General features: G+C 45.7%; 1 protein-coding gene across 4 annotated transcripts in view; it reads right to left on the bottom strand.

Moving 5' to 3' along the window:
- Nucleotides 1–14752, bottom strand: part of DIDO1 (death inducer-obliterator 1) — a 679850-nt gene extending 665098 nt beyond the window's left edge. For 3 of the 4 annotated variants that reach the window (XM_033963660.1, XM_033963661.1, XM_033963662.1), the window contains exon 1: nt 14583–14752. The gene's annotated coding sequence lies outside the window, so the exon portion shown is untranslated. Of the gene's footprint in view, nt 1–13895; nt 14045–14582 lie in introns of those variants that run through there. The other variant, XM_033963659.1, reaches the window with a different exon arrangement.
- Nucleotides 14753–18401: the final 3649 nt, after the last annotated feature.

The raw sequence follows: 18401 nt of genomic DNA, 5'->3' as shown, positions 1-18401 counted from the left end.
GGGCAGGGAACCTCCACTATGCCCGGCCAGCGTCCCCGAGGAAGGCTTCTTTGCGGGAGTCGAACCTGTGAGAGGAAGAGGAGACTTACCCGGAGCCGAGGACTTGGACGTCGAAGCCTTCGGGGCCAAATCCCAAGGCGGGGCCGAGGTCAAGGCCGAGGGCTGGTCGACCACAAAAAGATCCGCCATACGGGCCTTACGCCGACGGAGGGCCCTGTGCTGAAACGTAGCACACCGGGGGCAGGACTCAGTCGGATGATCAGCCCCCAAACACCGAATGCACCAGCGATGTGGGTCTGTGATCGAAAGAAGACGCTCGCACTGAGTGCACTTCTTAAACCCGGTCAAGGGCCGGGACATAAGCAAATGAACCGGCCGCGGCCTACGAGGCTACGCGGTCGCGACAACCCGGGAGCCCCCGGGCAATCAAAAAGATCACAAAAGAGAACAAGACAAAGAAAACAACAAAACACACGCGCACAGCGACTCTGACAAAAAACAAGAAAGCCGCAGTGCTAGAAGGCACTTTGGGCAGAAACCTAAAAGTACAGGACTTCTTGGCTCCGCGGAAAGAAACGAACTGGAGACCACGAGCAGGGGATGCGCCCTATAGTGGAGCAGGAAGGCACGCATGCGTGGTGCAGCACAGCAAACTTGAATCTTCAATCAAGTTTGCTTGAAAAGCTGTCCACGTCGGGGCTCCGTAGATGACATCACCCACATGTGAGAATATGCTGCCTGCTTGTCCTGGGATAAAACTATCTTTTCTGTTGTAGCACCTACACTGTGGAATTCCCTACCTAATAACCTAAGGCAAAAGCGCTGTGCCGCTAGGTTTAAATCAGTGGTCTCAAACACGCGGCCTGAGGGCCACATGGGGCCCGCCAGGTACTATTTTGAGGCCCTCGGTATGTTTATCATAATCACAAAAGTAAAATAAAACAGTTTCTTGATCATCTGTCTCTTTAGCTATAAATGACAATATTATTATTAAGACATAGCCAAAAGGAAAGATTTATAAACTATAAAGAGTTTTACCTCATGCAAAATTGTCATTTCTTTAATAAGACATTAACTATTTATTTCTGAGGCCCTCCAAGTACCTCCAAATCCAAAATGTGGCCCTGCAAAGGGTTTGAGTTTGAGACCACTGGTTTAAATTAACATCCATGGAAGTGAGCCTTGAAGATGTGCGCAGGCAGATAGAAAAACTAAAAACCAACAAATCCCCGGGTCCGGACGGAATCCATCCAAGGATTCTGAAGGAATTAAAGGAGGAGACAGCAAATTTGCAACCTATCCCTGAAAACAGGCGTGATCCCAAAGGATTGGAAGATAGCCAACGTTACGAAATCAAAAGGTGACCTGGGAAACTACAGACCAGTGAGTCTGACCTCGTTCCGGGAAAAATGGCGGAAGCACTGATAAAAGAAAACATTGATGAACAATTTGAAAGAAACAAACTTCTCATAACCAGCCAACATGGTTTCTGCAAGGGGAGATCGTGCCTAACTTATTGCACTTCTTCGAAGGAATTAACAAACAGATGGACAGAGGAGACCCCATAGACATCATATACCTAGATTTCCAAAAAGCCTTTGACAAGGTGCCTCATGAACGTCTACTCCGGAAACTGAAGAACCATGGGGTAGAAGGAGACGTACATAGATGGATCAGAAACTGGTTGGCAGGTAGGAAACAGAGGGTAGGGGTGAAGGGCCACTACTCGGACTGGAGGAGGGTCACAAGTAGTGTTCCGCAGGGCTCGGTGCTCGGGCCACTGCTATTTAATATATTCATAAATGATCTAGAAACAGGGACGAAGTGTGAGATAATAAAATTTGCGGACGACACCAAACTATTTAGTTGAGCTTGGACTAAAGAGGACTGCGAAGAATTGCAAAGGGACTTGAACAAACTAGGGGAATGAGCGACGAGATGGCAGATGAAGTTCAATGTTGAGAAATGTAAAGTATTACATGTGGGAAGCAGAAACCCGAGGTACAACTATACCAGTGTTTTTCAACCTTTTTTGGGCAAAGGCACACTTGTTTCATGAAAAAAATCACGAGGCACACCACCATAAGAAAATGTTAAAAAATTTAACTCTGTGCCTATATTGACTATATATAAAGTAATTCTCTTGAATAGGAATCAAATAAACACAAAGAAAGTATTTTATAATGCTGCCACCGCCAACAACACCGTTGGCGGCGGTGGCACTCAAGTGGCTAAAGAGCCGCAGTTTGCCGGCCTATGAACAACACTGGAGGGTGGCCAGCTGTGCACCCCCTTGGGACGTAAACCCGGGGTGGGGCAGACTGCCCCCCCCCCCACCCTGGTATGCCACTATCTGTACCTCACTCCCTCCCTATGACCAAAAATTCTCCTTTCTTCTATTCCCCGTGTACACAACCATCTCTTTCCCTCCCTTCCTCTCTCCAAAGTCCATGCCTTCTGTGTCCAAACACTCATTCCCTCCCCCACCTCAGCATCTCTTTCCCTCCCTTCCTCTCTCCCTCCCTTCCTCTCTTCCAAGTCCATTTCTTCTGTGTCCAAAAACGCATTCCCTCCCCCACCTCAGCATCTCTTTCCCTCCCTTCCTCTCTCCCAAGTCCATGCCTTCTGTGTCCAAAAACCCATTCCCTCCCCCACCTCAGCATCTCTTTCCCTCCCTTCCTCTCTCCCTCCCTTCCTCTCTCCCAAGTCCATTTCTTCTGTGTCCAAAAACGCATTCCCTCCCCCACCTCAGCATCTCTTTCCCTCCCTTCCTCTCTCCCAAGTCCATGCCTTCTGTGTCCAAAAACGCATTCCCTCCCCCACCTCAGCATCTCTTTCCCTCCCTTCCTCTCTCCCAAGTCCATTTCTTCTGTCCAAAAACGCATTCCCTCCCCCACCTCAGCATCTCTTTCCCTCCCTTCCTCTCTCCCAAGTCCATGCCTTCTGTGTCCAAAAACCCATTCCCTCCCCCACCTCAGCATCTCTTTCCCTACCTTCCTCTCTCCCAAGTTCATGCCTTGTGTCTAAAACGCACTCCCTCCCCCCTTTTGTGTTCCGTGTTTGCCTACCAGCCCATCTTTGCAACTTTCTCAGCAAAACGAAGCTCAAGCCGCGAGGCTTGTCTTCTGCTTCCTGTCTGCCCTGCCGCACACAAATAGCCGAACGGAAGTATTCTCCGACGTCAGCGCTGACGTCGGAGGGCAGGCTTTGCTTAAGCCCTCCCTCCGACGTCAGCGCTGACATCGGGGAACGCTTGCGATCGGCTATATGTTAGCTGCAGGGCAGGCAGGAACAGAAGACGAGCCTCGCGGCTCGAGTTGTATTGAACTCCGCGGGTCCCCCGTCCAGCTCTCTCCTGTCCACGTGGGGCGGACCGCCCCTCTCCCTAGACTGGTGGTACTGCCCTGATGGCGGCCCTGACCGTACGGCACACCAGGCAACATCTCGCGGCACACTAGTGTGCCGCGGAACAGCGGTTGAAAAACACTGAACTATACGATGGGAGGGATGTTATTAAACGAGAGTACCCAAGAAAGGGACTTGGGGGTAATGGTGGACGGCATAGTGCGCAGCGGCTGCTAAGGGAGCGAATAGAATGCTAGGTATAATCAAGAAGGAAAAATTATGTTCTTACCTGTTAATTTTCTTTCCCTTAGACGCAGCAGATGAATCCAGAGACCAATGGGATAGCTCACATCTACCAGCAGGCGGAGATAGAGAAACTGATTAACAGGTGGTCCTACTGGCTGGCACTCCTCCTGTTTATCCAGTATAGCTCCTTGCCCAAGCATCCTTAACCATCAATAGGCATAGCATGTAAAAAACTTCTTTCCCATAACAAATCTCAAAATGCAATAATACAGAAAACAACCTGCCATAATAACAAACTGCGAAAGTTGCAAAAGAAAAAACCGAGAGACAATATCCAGAAAGGGTGGGGCTCTGGATTCATCTGCTGCATCTAAGGGAAAGAAAATTAACAGATAAGAACATAATTTTTCCTTCCCTAGCAACAGCAGCAGATGAATCCGGAGACCAATGGGATGTAGCAAAGCAATCCTCAATCGCCGCCTCCGCAACAACCGAAGCAAAAAACGCCCCTACCACAAGCGCCCCCACATCCAAGTAGAAATGCGGAGAGAAAGCACTCTCGGAAGACCAATTAGCCGCGAGACAAATCTCCTCCAAGGAGAAAACCTCTGGGCCGAGCCCAAGAAGTAGCCATCGCTCCGGCGGAATGGTCATGAAGTTCTTTCGCCAACCGCTTCCCTGCCAGCAAGCAAGCATAAAGAATGTCCTCCTGGACCCATTGAGCGATGGAGGCTTCGGACGCCGCCATACGTTTGAGGCGTTCCTTGAAGAATACAAAAAGGAGATATAAACAACTAAAAGTCGTTAGAAACCGAGCTCGCGGAGAACGCTACGTACGTATCAAAAAATGCAGTGAATAAAAGCACTGCTCACAATTTCTCCTCCCAGGAAGAAGGAAGGAAAAGCGAGCATGACATAAAATAAAGGATGACACCCCCCTAGAAAGAAATAGTGTTACCATCCGAACTGATACCCCATATTTTGGAAATCAGAAATAGGAATCCCCGTTAAACAAGGCCTGCAACATAGAAAACTGCAGAGATGAAGCTATGACCATAAGAAACCCCATGTTCAATGGCACAGCCCTTTAGAGTCCCAAAAGACAAGGATGAAATGAAGCCTTCGGTAAACTGAGAAGAAGTACGTGAAGATTGTACTCCAAACCGGGCTTTCTAAGAGGCGCATGAATATACCGCACTCTGTTTAGGAACTGAACTACATGAAGCTGAGAAGTAAGCGAAGAGCAATATACCTAGCCCTTGTAACAAGCCAAGAATGGCACTAGAAGCTGAAGGGAATTGAAAGCTAAGCCCTCGGCAATACACTTGTGCCAAAAAGGAACTCTGGAGTGTTTCAAACGTTAAGAAGCACCCAAGAAAGGAAAAACCTCCAAAAGGAAGCAGAAGCCACAGGAGAAGAGAAGAAACAACCTGCTTCGCATAATCCTTACACGTCAACCAAGATTTTTCAAAAAACTAGGTCGTAATACTAAAGTAGTACAAATATCCATGTTGATCGGACCCTAGGCGAGCAAAGCCGGAGATACCAGGAAACTTCTTAGTCCGGCTGTCGAAAGACTCATCAAATCCACATAGTAAGGATGGCACCGCCAATCCAGAGATTCTACAAATACTGTGCCCGGAAAGCGAGCTCGAGATGGCAAATCCAAGCCATCATCAGCCAGTGGAAAACACTGAAAAAGAGAAGGCAGACGCGAGAAAGGAGCCATGCAGCTACCCCCTCTAACTCCCACTTCCTGGGCCCGCCGAAGAAGCTAGGAAGCTTAGAATTGAGAGACGAGGCCATGAGGTCTAGGTCAAGGAGATCTCACGTCCATAAAAAGAGCTAGAACGCCTGAGCCACAAATCTCAATATCCAGGATGCAGAAGATTACACTATTACTAACATGCACACTTTCCAGAGCGTACACAGCGCTGTACACTGTAACATATAAGAAATGGGCCATGCTCAGATTCCGCGGCAAGAAAGTCTTATCCTGATCCATAAAAGGATCTGCCAACAGAAGACGAAGATGAGAGTCCACCTATTGAAGCAGACCAACTTCACCTGCCAACTGAATACAACTCCTACTGCCCAAGCTGTAGAGAAATACTCCCATCCTACACTGACCAAAAGGACCCTCAGCGGCAATCCGGAAGAATGATCTGAAGCTCCAGAAAGGTAGCCTGACCCTGCTCAAGAGTAGAAGAATGAACAAGTACTGAGTCGCCTCTGAAGACCAGACTCCTGGAGCTGAGGATGGAAGCCACCGAGCTCCCCAACCCGACAGCCCGGGATGGTCGGTGGTCATGAGCTAGTCCAGCAAAGACCAAGGCATGCCTTGAAAAGAGAAATCGCGCTGAGCCACCAAATCATACAGAGCGATGCAGGAGGAGCATACCAAATAATTGGAGCCCTGAGGTACCGGGAACCACCGGAACAAAAGCGACTGCTATAGCGTTAGAAGGGGAAAGCAAGCCGAAGTTCCCAGTGGAGTCAGCAATATGGATCACAGAAACTGTACAGAATCCCATATTCTTGGTCATGGTAAGCGAAGAAGAATACCAATCTGAGATCGAGACCTCACGCCCAAGTCTCCGGAAAGAAACACATGTCTCTCCTATATGAATAAAAACATTACCCCGATATACCTATAAATAGTACAGGAGAAAAGAGCGCTGTGCAAATTCGAAGATGCACGTGTAAAGAACTGAGGAAAAGATACCACCCTTTTCGTGTCAGTCAAATGGCTCGACTGGAAGTCGTCCGAATCAAGCAGGCAGTCAAGAAGAAATTAGATGAATTGTCTGGTAGCGCCAAAACGGTACCACTGCCCACATCACCTAAAACCTTCGTGAAGCCTTGGGTAGGCTTTGGCATGTGCCAAAACCGAAAGCGCTGCTCCAAGGGAAGCAGGCAAACCAAGTGCCGATCAGAATCCATAGAGAAAATGTAAATATACTACCATGTTGTCTGCAGAAATGTGTAACCCCGAGAAACTAATTCAGAAGAATGGGATCCAGCCTTCCCAATGCCCCCGTCTCAAGCACCATGCAGTAAGTGGAACAACGTCCCTTAGTTCCCGAAGAACTACAAGAACTGTCCTGAGGACCAGTAACACTGAAAAGGGAAACACAAAACATAGACTCCAAGAACTAACTGGAAACCTGAGGAAGATGCAAAGATGCAAGCATCCTGAAAAATCTTCACAGCCCCCTGACCTGACATTATAGCATCTTCTCCCTCATGAGAAAGCCTGAAGAGTCATTGAAAGAAGTCAAGATCCCCTCAGAATGAAGTGCAGAAGGTCAGGGAATGGCAGGATGAGACTGTAGGTTCTGCAAGAAGATTCTCCTAGGAAAATTCAAGTTTCACAATGTAAAGAGGAATATACTGGAACCATGAAAACAGTACTAACCCCATGCAACATGAGCGAAATACGTATGTCCTTTAAAGTGAATACATACTACACTCATCAAGATGCTGCATCTACCGCCCCGTGGAAAACAACAGCATCCTTACAGGTATCAGACAAAGCTCACATCGCTAATGAGAGCTTCAGGAATGAGGCTAACAACCACATAGCGCGTGATCCTCCGCGGGTTTGATAGAATAGGTAACTGGCTCCTGGTTAAAAGGAGCTGTACAGCCCTTCCTGTCTGGTCGGGGGGCCCGTCTAGCATGTGCCATGAGAAAATGGTGACAGGAGAAACCAGCGTGATAAGCATGGAAATCTGAAGTCCAGGCTCCCTCAGAAATAGAGAAAGAGAGTCCTGGCCGCAGGAAGATGCGCAGTGTCATTATGCCCATAGAGACAGCCCGAACTTGGAAACTGTTTGTACTACCTTTAGGCATATATATCCTGTGCCACTACTAGACACATGCAGCTCAGCACAGAGGCCCAAATAAGGACCGTTACCAACAGACAAAGGCTCAATCTGCAGGGACCCCAAGAGAGACAATGAGATACCTGTGTGAAATACAGGGCACTATCTTACTGCTGATCTCACCGTGCCATGAGTTGCCATATGTCGCCCCAGTCCGGAGACAAACCGAGACTGGGTGACCTAGCACAGGTCAAAGTCTCTCTGGTAAACCCCTTGAGTGCTAACCCCAGAGTCCGATTAAACAAGCAGCTCCTTCAAGGGAGTACAGCAGGAACACAGACATAGACATATAAATCTGCCCAAGCTTGTCCCAAAGCTGGTGAAACACATACAACTTGTCTGAACCAGAAAGGAGAGAAGCCCCGGCATACCCTGACCAAAGTCAGCTGGAAACAAACTACCCGAACGCTGCAGTTCTCCCGCCATCGCCGGAGACCCAAGCGCACGCCTGATTCTCGCTGACACATGGCTGCTGCATCAACGCTCCTAGAAATATAGTCGGATTCAAGCCCCGCAAAATTTACCCTGCCTTGGCTTGCAGAGAAAGAAAATCAGACTCGGGGAATAACCAGAAGAACGGCCCACAGCGCCGGAAAAAACATGTCCCATCTCATGCGCGCTGCTATAAACCGGCATCTGCACAATCAGCTGCACATGGCCGTGACAAACACCGATGAAAGAGAGCCTCAGAATAAACAGGACTACTGCTGCACTGAACCCAACAATGAGAACAAGTGCGAGCATGAAATCGCACTGCTACTGCCGCGCTGTAACCAACAAGGAAACGAAGCGCATGCATGCAAAGGGCGGGAAGTCCCGGCTCCCTCCACGGATTTCTAGTCATAAAACTTAGCCTCAATAAAATATCCATTCCGTAAACATACGTTGACCGAACCCACATTACTAAGACTCCCAAACAGAACCTGAAGTTCAACCCACAGTAAAAACTAGAGACATACTCACAAGCTTGTTGTTAGGGCCGGCTGAAGCCAGTTAAAGCTGGTTGAGCAGCAGTAACAGAGCAGAATGGAGCAACTGTGGGGGGGTTTTTTTACAGAGAAGGGAAAGAAGAAAAAAATTGAGACCCAGTCAGACTTCTAGCAATGGAGGGAGGGTGAGGCAGGGACCTGGGGGGGCCAGGTGTAACCCCTAAAGCCGGCACCGTTCAGCCGGACACCCCTGTCTCACTGAAGAGAAAATCTCAACAGGAGAAATAGCATTGCCAGCTCACTGAAGAGAAACCTCAACAGGAGAAACAGAATGGCACAGTCTCACTGAAGAGAAACCTCAACAGGAGAAAATAAAGTTTCAGTCACAGCCAGAATTCAGGAGCTAGTTGAATAGCGACCATTTCCTGCTGGGAGATAGAGAATACTGGAGATATAGGAGGAGTGCCAGCCAATGGGACCACCTGTTAATCAGTTTCTCTATCTCCGCCTGCTGGTAGATGTGTGCTATCCCATTGGTCTCTGGATTCATCTGCTGCTGTTGCGAGGGAAAGAGCAGCTTTTAACTCTGTCTCTACTGAGATCCACTACAGCGTTTGGAGACCTGGGAAGGGGGCACAACAAATACTGGACCCAGGCACAGGGAGGGGGAGGGTGGAGAGACACACTGGACCCAGGAGTGGGGGAGAAATGCTAGGCCTAGGGTTGGGGGAGCTGAGGGAAGGGAAAGAGAGAAACCTGGAAGATAAGGGGAGAGTGAAGAGAGGGGCAGATGCTAGATTGAGGGGGGGAGTGGAGTTGCAGAAGGGAGAAATGCTGATCCAGTGGAAGGGAGGAGAAATAGATGTGTAGACTACAAAAGATGGGTAGGGGGTCAGGAGGAGGCAGGAGGAAGGGGAGGAACAAGGCAATAACGGAGCAGGCTAGACCGCGGAAAGGGAGGGAGGGGGGCGAAGGCCAGACCACTGGAAGAGAAGGGGGGGGTGGGGGAAATGTTGCTGCACAGGGGGCAGGGAAAGACACAGAAAGACACACAAAGAAAGGGGGCCAGGGAGAGGGAAAGACAGAGAGAGAGAGACAGAAAGAAAGACAAACAGACATATTCTAGCACTCGTTAATGTAACAGGCTAAAAGACTAGTACATTTAATAAAGTTTAATTGGAGGAATTCCTCTTATACGTGCATTCTACGCCTAGATCTTTTGCATTGGTGGGATATAAAATTAATAATAGACAAACATTTATTTTGTGCACATTTTCCCAGATGCTTCTTGCTGTTCTATCGCCTCTTTTTGGACTTTTTTTCTTCCAGAACAAATATGTTTGGATATTTAATAAACACATCCTTATATGGTTTATAACAAAAACTATTTAATAACTACCCTTTTTATATATATTTTAAGTTGATATCTCAAATTGAATACAGTACTTGCATAGTCTCGTAAGGTTAAAAAAAACAAAAAAAGGACCATTTAAACTAAATTAATTTATGGAGCATGTATGGTTAGGCAGACTGGATGGACCACTTGGGTCTTTATCTGCCGTCATTTACTATGTTACTTATGCAAAGGAATTATTGCTTCTCCTCCTTCCCCCTTCATACTGTCACTTTATCTACAGGTTTGGCCACCTTAAGATCATTGGATAAAGATTGGAGTAGATTCTGCGCCATTCACGGAGGAGGGATGTTTATGAGCAACTTGAAAAACTGAAGGTGGACAAAGCAATGGGACCAGACGGGATCCATCCCAGGATACTTAAGTGAGCTCAGAGAGGTTCTGGCGAGTCCTATTAAAGACTTGTTCAACAAATCTCTGGAGACAGAAGTGATTCCTGGGGATTGGAGGAGAGCGGATGTGGTCCCTATTCATAAAAGTGATCACAGGGATGAAGCAGGAAACTACAGGCCGGTGAGCCTCACTTCAGTTTTTTGTAAAATAATGGAAATGTTACTGAAAGAAAGGATAGTGTACTTCCTTGAATCTAATGGGTTACAGGATCCGAGGCAACATGGCTTTACAAAAGGTAAATCGTGCCAAATGAACCTGATTGAATTTTTTGATTGGGTGACCAGAGAGCTGGTTCGAGGACATATGTTAGATGTAATTTACTTGGATTTCAGCAGAGCCTTTGATACAGTTCCTCATAGGAGGCTGTTGAACAAACTTGAAGGACTGAAGTTAGGACCCAAAGTGGTGAACTGGGTCAGAAACTGGCTGTCGGACAGACGCCAGAGGGTGGTGGTTAATGGAAGTCGCTCGAAGGAAGAAAAGGTGAGTAGTGGAGTCCCTCAGGGATCGGTGCTGGGGCCAATCCTGTTCAATATGTTTGTGAGTGACATTGCTGAAGGGTTAGAAGGAAAAGTGTGCCTTTTTGCAGATGATACCAAGATTTGTAACAGAGTAGACACCGAAGAGGGAGTGGAAAATATGAAAAAGGATCTGTAAAAGTTAGAGGAATGGTCTAATGCCTGGCAACTAAAATTCAATGCAAAGAAATGCAGAGTAATGCATTTGGGGATTAATAATAGGAAGGAACCGTATATGCTGGGAGGAGAGAAGCTGATATGCACGGACGGGGAGAGGGACCTTGGGGTGATAGTGTCCGAAGATCTAAAGGCGAAAAAACAGTGTGACAAGGCAGTGGCTGCTGCCAGAAGGATGCTGGGCTGTATAAAGAGGCTTAGTCAGTAGAAGGAAGAAGGTGTTGATGTCCCTGTACAGGTCACTTGGAGTATTGTGTTCAGTTTTGGAGACCGTATCTGGCGAAGGACGTAAGAAGAATTGAGGCGGTCCAGAGGAGGGCGACAAAAATGATAGGAGGCTTGCGCCAGAAGATATATGAGGAGAGACTGGAAGCCCTGAATATGTATACCCTAGAGGAAAGGAGAGGGGAGACATGATTCAGACGTTCAAATACTTGAAGGATATTAATGTAGAACAAAATCTTTTCCAGAGAAAGGAAAATGGTAAAACCAGAGGACATAATTTGAGGTTGAGAGGTGGTAGATTCAGGGGCAATGTTAGGAAATTCTACTTTACGGAGAGGGTAGTGAATGCCTGGAATGTGCTCCTGAGAGAGGTGGTGGAGAGTAAAACTGTGACTGAGTTCAAAGAAGCGGGGGATGAACACAGAGGATTTAGAATCAGAAAATAATATTAAACATTGAACTAAGGCCGGTACTGGGCAGACTTGTACGGTCTGTGTCTGAATATAGCCATTTGGTGGAGGATGGGCTAGGGAGGGCTTCAATGGCTGGGAGGGTGTAGATGGGCTGGAGTAAGTCTTAACAGAGATTTCGGCAGTTGGAACCCAAGCACAGTACCGGGTAAAGCTTTGGATTCTTGCCCAGAAATAGCTAAGAAAAAAATTTTTTTAATTGAATCAGTTGGGCAGACTGGATGAACCATTCGAGGTCTTTATCTGCCGTCATCTACTATGTTACTATGTAGATCCCACTCTTGTTTTATACAAAGAACTTCATCCCACTGAACTTTATTGCTCCTTTGGGACTCAAACACAAAAACACTCAAGACTATTCCTCAAATTTTTTCCCCTCCTGATTTTCACATCATCTTCCATAGTATTTCCTCTACTGATTTTGGTATATCATTTGTCAACAGGGAAATCTTTACAAAGTCCTTTCATTTTTGAGAGAGCAATACTGTTTGTACTTGAGAAAGCATGCTTATATTAAAAAAGAACACATCTAAGCTCTATATGAAAGTTCGTACTGACATCAGGATGATGGTGGTGTCTGTGGCACTGTGTTAACCTGCTGCAGTGAACATACTCTGTCTTTGTTTCTCACACACACACTGACATACATATTTAATGCTTCACACCTGCAACTAATTCAAGCTTTCTCAAGTACAAACTAATTCAAGCATATTGCTCCCATGCACTCAATACCCCTAACAAAAAAGGACTTTGTCTTCCTCATTGGTTTTCAAATTAATGTGAGCTATTTGTACATGCACACAACCCATGTGCTTGTATTTATTTATTTTAAAAAATTTTATACTACCAATTAGAAAAATACATTTTAAACATCAAAAACATTAATTTCAAACAAAATTCAAGGCATCTTATAAAATAAATTTTACTGGTAAACTTAATTCCATAGAAAAATGTGTATATGTGGACTTTGGTGTGGGAATGAACAGCAATTTGATGAATCCACTATAGTCTGCTTATCCATCTACCTTTTCCAAAGCCAAGTTAAACAAAAGATGGGGAAAAAAAGGAATACAGTAGCTGGAAACAGAGGTACAATGCATTCTCCTGTGCTTCTAAAGAATGCCTTATCAGATGCAACTCCTTTAGACATTTGAAAACAGAAACAAATTTGCCAGTTTCTTGGGTATGATGTTTCTCCTTTTTTTTGAAGGGGGGCACCAAGCCACGAAATCACTGACAGCCCCAAATACAAAAGTTATGCTTTCAAAATCTCTTGATGTCAATTACACACAGAAAGATCAGAAAATCGAATCAACCCGCATGCTAAATAAACTTCCTATTTTTATCTTGAAATATTTTTATCGTTCTATTTATTTTGGCATTTTCATAGTCTCTTTCTTGAACAGTGAGAAATTGTTATTACCACATTTGTTTTAAAATATTTGCACCACTCAAATTCCATTCTTAGGCATTTGCTCCTGTTGTATTAGAGTTTTACACATACTGTATACTTTTTTAAAATATATATTAAAAACATAACAGTAATAGAAAAAATGTTTAAAAACCCAATGTTAAACTTTAACCATCTATTCAATAAAAAATGATCCTGCTAGTATTTATTTCATTTAAAAAAATAAAATCAGCATAATAACATTAGAGAAACATATTATAGCAGAACTTTAGAGAGTCACCTAGAACAGTGGTTCTCAAACCTGCCAATCATGTTTTCAGGATATCCTCAATGAATGTATGAATATACATGCATACATTATCTCCATTCTATACAAGCCTGCCTCAATTATATCTATTAAGAGTAACCTGAAAACCTGACCAGCTGTTTGTTATCTGGAGAACTGGGGGCGTCCCCTGATCTTACACTAAGTGCCAGTACACTTTAAATACACTCTATTGGTTTAAAAATAAGACCTCTAAGTGTTTAAAGCCATAAGTAATATGTTAACTAAAAAGTTTCAACTGCTTAATAAGAACTGATTTCTATTACTACATATAATCACATCAACTCAAAACTACTTTTTGTACTTTTACATAGAACTGCAGACTGTCTTGAGAATTATTTTTCAAAGAACAACTCATCATTAGAACCAGAAATACTAAACTGCATTTCGGAACCCTTTAGTGTGTCAACTGTAATCTAATTTTATCAAGACCTAAATAAAAGCCAGGATACCACTAATACTAACGAGTTACTTTCTGATGTATTAAAAACCCGAAACATATAGGAAATTAAATATCTTCGAGTGAGTATCATACAGTCCAAGAGTCCATCTTACCTCGGATTTCCCTACCATTTACCGTTGAAACATAAAGCACGTGTACTGTGAAACTCTCTCGCCAGTCAACAACCAGCTGTGGACACTCCACACCACGCAAAGCAACCACCGTTTGCCCCAATCGCCCGTAGCCATGGAAAACTCTGTGACATCACAAACCAATTATTTGGCGCAAAGAAGCCAGTGGCAGACGTCACTAACGCAGCCACGCCTTCTCCGCACAGATTCATAAGACCCCGCCCATCTACCCGTACCCCCACAACTGACTCAGTAACTCGCTTCCTTGTATCTGCACCATACACGTGATCTGAATTGTAGGGAAATCTCCTTTATTCGCCCTGGCTCTTCCTTCCCAATCAGTACACCACATTATATCGACCCCAATTCAACCGCTAATCCAGTTCTAAAACAGTTTCGCCGCAGTCTCCTTTTCCCTATCACCGGGAACTCACAAGTCCCGCCGTCATATGTGCCAGGTGCAACTAAGTAGTCATAGAGGAACGGGGACACCACCGCGAATCCCTTCACCCCGCCTCCCAACACCACCTCCATTTTCTCTTCAGGCCCAACCGGAGTAGCGCCTACCCGAACCCGCCGTTCGAATCTCTATTCTTCCCATTTCGACCGACTCTTTCGCACAGTGTAACTATACCACCGGCTGCGCCAGCATGCTGTCTGTTCCGTTACCTCAATAGCTTCTCCAGCAAAACTTCTGTTAGCACCTTAGCCGCGCGGGTATAGCCGCCATTTCATCTCCAACCGAGGAGAGGGTAGCAAGGCGCATGCGTGTGCGTACCTCGCGTGCGCGCTCTCGTCACGGGAGTATGGGAAGTTGGAAACATGCACTGCGCGCCTGTTTGGGAGATTATTCCAGTGTTACCTTGCTTGTTTAGTTTCGTGGGATATATTACTACTGCTACTATTAATTATTTCTGTAGCGCTATCAGACAAAGAGTAAGAAAACAGTCCCTTTTCGAAAGAGCTTATGTTTAAATCATTTTTATTAAGAATAGCAAAAACTTATGTCAATACAGGTTTCAACACAATTAGATTTTCAACATAACACCACACCAATCCCCCACCCCCCCACCCAACCACCCCCCCCCTACCCACCCAACCCAGGTGGCAGCAGCGGCAATCAACTCAAGATAGAAAAGAAGTATACAGGGGAAAAAGAAATTCTAAGCCTCCCAAAGTTGTTGTTGAACATAAGAGGTAAAAGTTAAACTAAAAGGCAGCCAGCAGAGGCGGAATAGCCGCCCCGCTTTAGAGGACATATTATCAATGTCTCTCCGTTCCAGTAACATTTGTTGTAACATTTGTGTTCTCCACTGTGCAAGCGAGGGAGGCTGCGCTGAGAGCCACTGTAACAGAATATACTTCCGTCCCATCAACACTGTCTTCCGGATGAAAGACGAACATCCAGGTCTAGGAGGATGAAGCCTAATCTGCAAGGTGAAGAGAAAGTTCGGATGTAGTCGCCAGGAACACTGCCAGAGTTGAGCCACAGAAGATACCACCTGGAGCCAGTAGGAAGATATCAAGGGGCATGACCAGAACATGTGTCCAATAGTTGCCAAAGGTTGAGAACATTTTCCACAACCATGTCCCGAACCAATCCCCATTAAATAGGCTCTCCGTGGAGCGTAGAACGCACGTAAAAGAAATTTATAATTCCTCTCCTTCTCCACTGTTGACAGAACTGCAGTATTGCCCATGCGAATACCCCTACGAAGCATCTCCTCCGAGATGGGCATCCGGAGATCCATTGTCCATTTCTGAGCCAGAGTAGCATAATCCAGGGTACCAGATAAGTCTTGTAAGAACTTATGATGAAACTTCAAAGGTATAATGTCCTGAGCCGTGAGGCCAAGAGCCTCCTGCAACTGATCATGAACTCTCTCCAGCAGTATGCTCGGGGCCAAAGTTCGTAAATAATGTTGAAGTTGGCTATATGCAAACCAGTCAGTTGGACGAAGATGAAACGTCGCTTGTAAGTCTGCGAAGGAGATAGGATGACCCTCACGAGTTACTGCCTGAGAGACATACTGTAAGCCCATCTTAGACCAACGACGAAACAAAGCAGAGTCCATTCCAGGTGTAAAGTCTCCATTACCCCATAAGGGAAGGCACGGCGTTGTTCGTGATGGGATCTTTAATAAGCGACATAACATCCGCCAAGCTACACGCATAGCAGGTAGTAGAGGGTGTGTAAGCAATTGAGGCACATCAGGCAAATGGAGAACATGTAAAAGGTAACTAAAGTGGTAAGGCTGAAAAGAAAAACATTCAATTTCAGGCATGGAAAAACAATCAGTATTGCAGAACCAATCATGAATATGACGTAATTGACAAGCAAGATTAAACCTATAAATACTCAATAAGCCCAGCCCCCCCTGCTCAATAGGAAGCATCAGTTTGGTCAAAGATATCCTAGCCCGTTTTCCCTGCCACAAGTAAGCTGATAGGGTAGATCTGTGTTGAGATAAGTGTCGTTTCGTTAACATTATAGGGAGTGTTTGTAATAAGTAAAGCCATTGTGGGAAAATCATCATATTATATAAAGCTATACGTCCAGAAAGAGAAAGAGGATAAGTCCGCCAGTTCTTTAATGTTGTAGCAGTGCGGGTAATTAAGGGCAGTATATTAACGGTATAAAGCCTATCTAATTGTTGAGGAATGACCACCCCTAAATAAACCAGATGGGGGGATGCCCATTGTAGTGGAAACCCACCATTCCAGTTCTGGCGCACTTCTAGCGAAGTGGGAAGAGCAATTGATTTTTGTTTATTGAGAACCAGTCCCGAATATGTACTAAATTCATCTAAGATTTCCAGCGCCCGATACAATGAACGTTGAGGGTTGCCCAAAGCCAGCAAAAGGTCATCAGCAAATGCCAACACCCGCAATTGAGACTGACCCTCAGGTAATCCCGTAATCTCATCGTCCCTCTGCAGTGTACGTAACAGCGGGTCTAAGTAGAGAAGAAACAGGAGAGGGGACAGTGGACATCCCTGGCGCGTCCCTCTTCCAATAGTAAACGAGGGCGATCTCATGCCATTAACTAACACAGAGGCAGTAGGATCCGCGTAGAGTGCTTGTATAGAAGCAAAATAACTAACAGGAAATCCCATATATTGTAAAAGCCGAAACAAGTAATGCCAATTGACCTTATCAAAGGCTTTTGCTGCGTCAAGCCCGACTAGAAGACCAGGTAAACGCAACTGTTGAGCACGGGAAAACGCTAGGAGTACTCTTCGTACGTTCAACACCGAATGTCGAGTTCGAACAAATCCCACTTGTTCAGGAACTATAAGAGATGGTAACAGAGGGGCTAACCGATCCGCCAGGATACGGGCAAAGATTTTTACATCTACATTTAATAACGATATCGGACGGTAAGATTCCAAGTCAGTCGGTGGTTTGGCCGGTTTAGGGATAAGAGTAATCAAGGCTTCATTGGCATAGCGAGGGAACATGCGTTGTGTCTGAATAGTCGTGTAATAAGCAAGAAGGGAGCCCCCAATAGAAAGTGATAAGATCTTAAAGAATTCAGGGGAGTAACCATCCGGCCCCGGGGCGGTACAAGATTTTAGGTTCTGAATCGCCCGAAGCACCTCCTGCAGTTGCAACGGGCGGTCCAGGCGTGAGATTTGAGCAGCCGTCAAACGAGGCATACCCGCATCTTCCAGGTAATCATTCACATCGGGGCCCGTATACGCCCCCGGGGACGCATAGAATGCCTCAAAATGTTTATAAAAACTCTCAGAGATAGCCTCTGCTGAAGTTAGTATATTCCCTGTCTTATCGTGTATCATTGGGATATATCGAGAACCCTTCCAACTTTTAGTAATGGATGCTAGTAACTTCCCCACTTTATTACCATATTTATGGAATCGAAATTTACGATAAAACAATAGCTTTTTCGTACGTTCATGTATAAGGGAATTTAAGGCCACCAACGCCGAATGATACGCTTCGCGATTAGTGGCAGTGGGACTATGCAACAATTCTCTTTTTAACAACACCAGTTGTCGTTCAAGCGCTACAATACGATGTGCTATGCGTCGCGTGCGAGTAGTAATGTATGCGATAATGTCTCCACGGAGTACAGCTTTTGCTGTATCCCAAAACAACACCGGTTGATCAATATGTTGGTTATTGAAGGAGCAATAAGATTCCCACTTGTCAAGTAAGAACTTTTGAAAATGTGCATCTTGATGTAAATAAGAGGGAAATCTCCAGCCCGTCCCCGGTCCCACTGGTCCACCCACCGCCAGGTCAATCCAAATCATGGTGTGGTCGGACACCTCCAAGGGGCCTATGGTCGCCTCCGTAACCTTGGCGAATAGAGATTCTGACAATAAGGTGTAATCAATCCGCGAGAATGACCCATGTGCCCGAGATTGGTGTGTGTAGTCCCGCTCGGTGGGGTGAAGTAAGCGCCAGGGATCAACCAGCCCCAAAGCCCGACAAAGGTAAGGGACCCCTTTAGTACGTCTCGGC

This window comes from Geotrypetes seraphini, chromosome 11 (assembly GCF_902459505.1).
Source record: "Geotrypetes seraphini chromosome 11, aGeoSer1.1, whole genome shotgun sequence".
Taxonomy (NCBI): domain Eukaryota; kingdom Metazoa; phylum Chordata; class Amphibia; order Gymnophiona; family Dermophiidae; genus Geotrypetes; species Geotrypetes seraphini.
The sequence above is the reverse complement of the archived record's forward strand: the minus strand, read 5'-3'. Positions and strand labels throughout refer to the sequence as shown.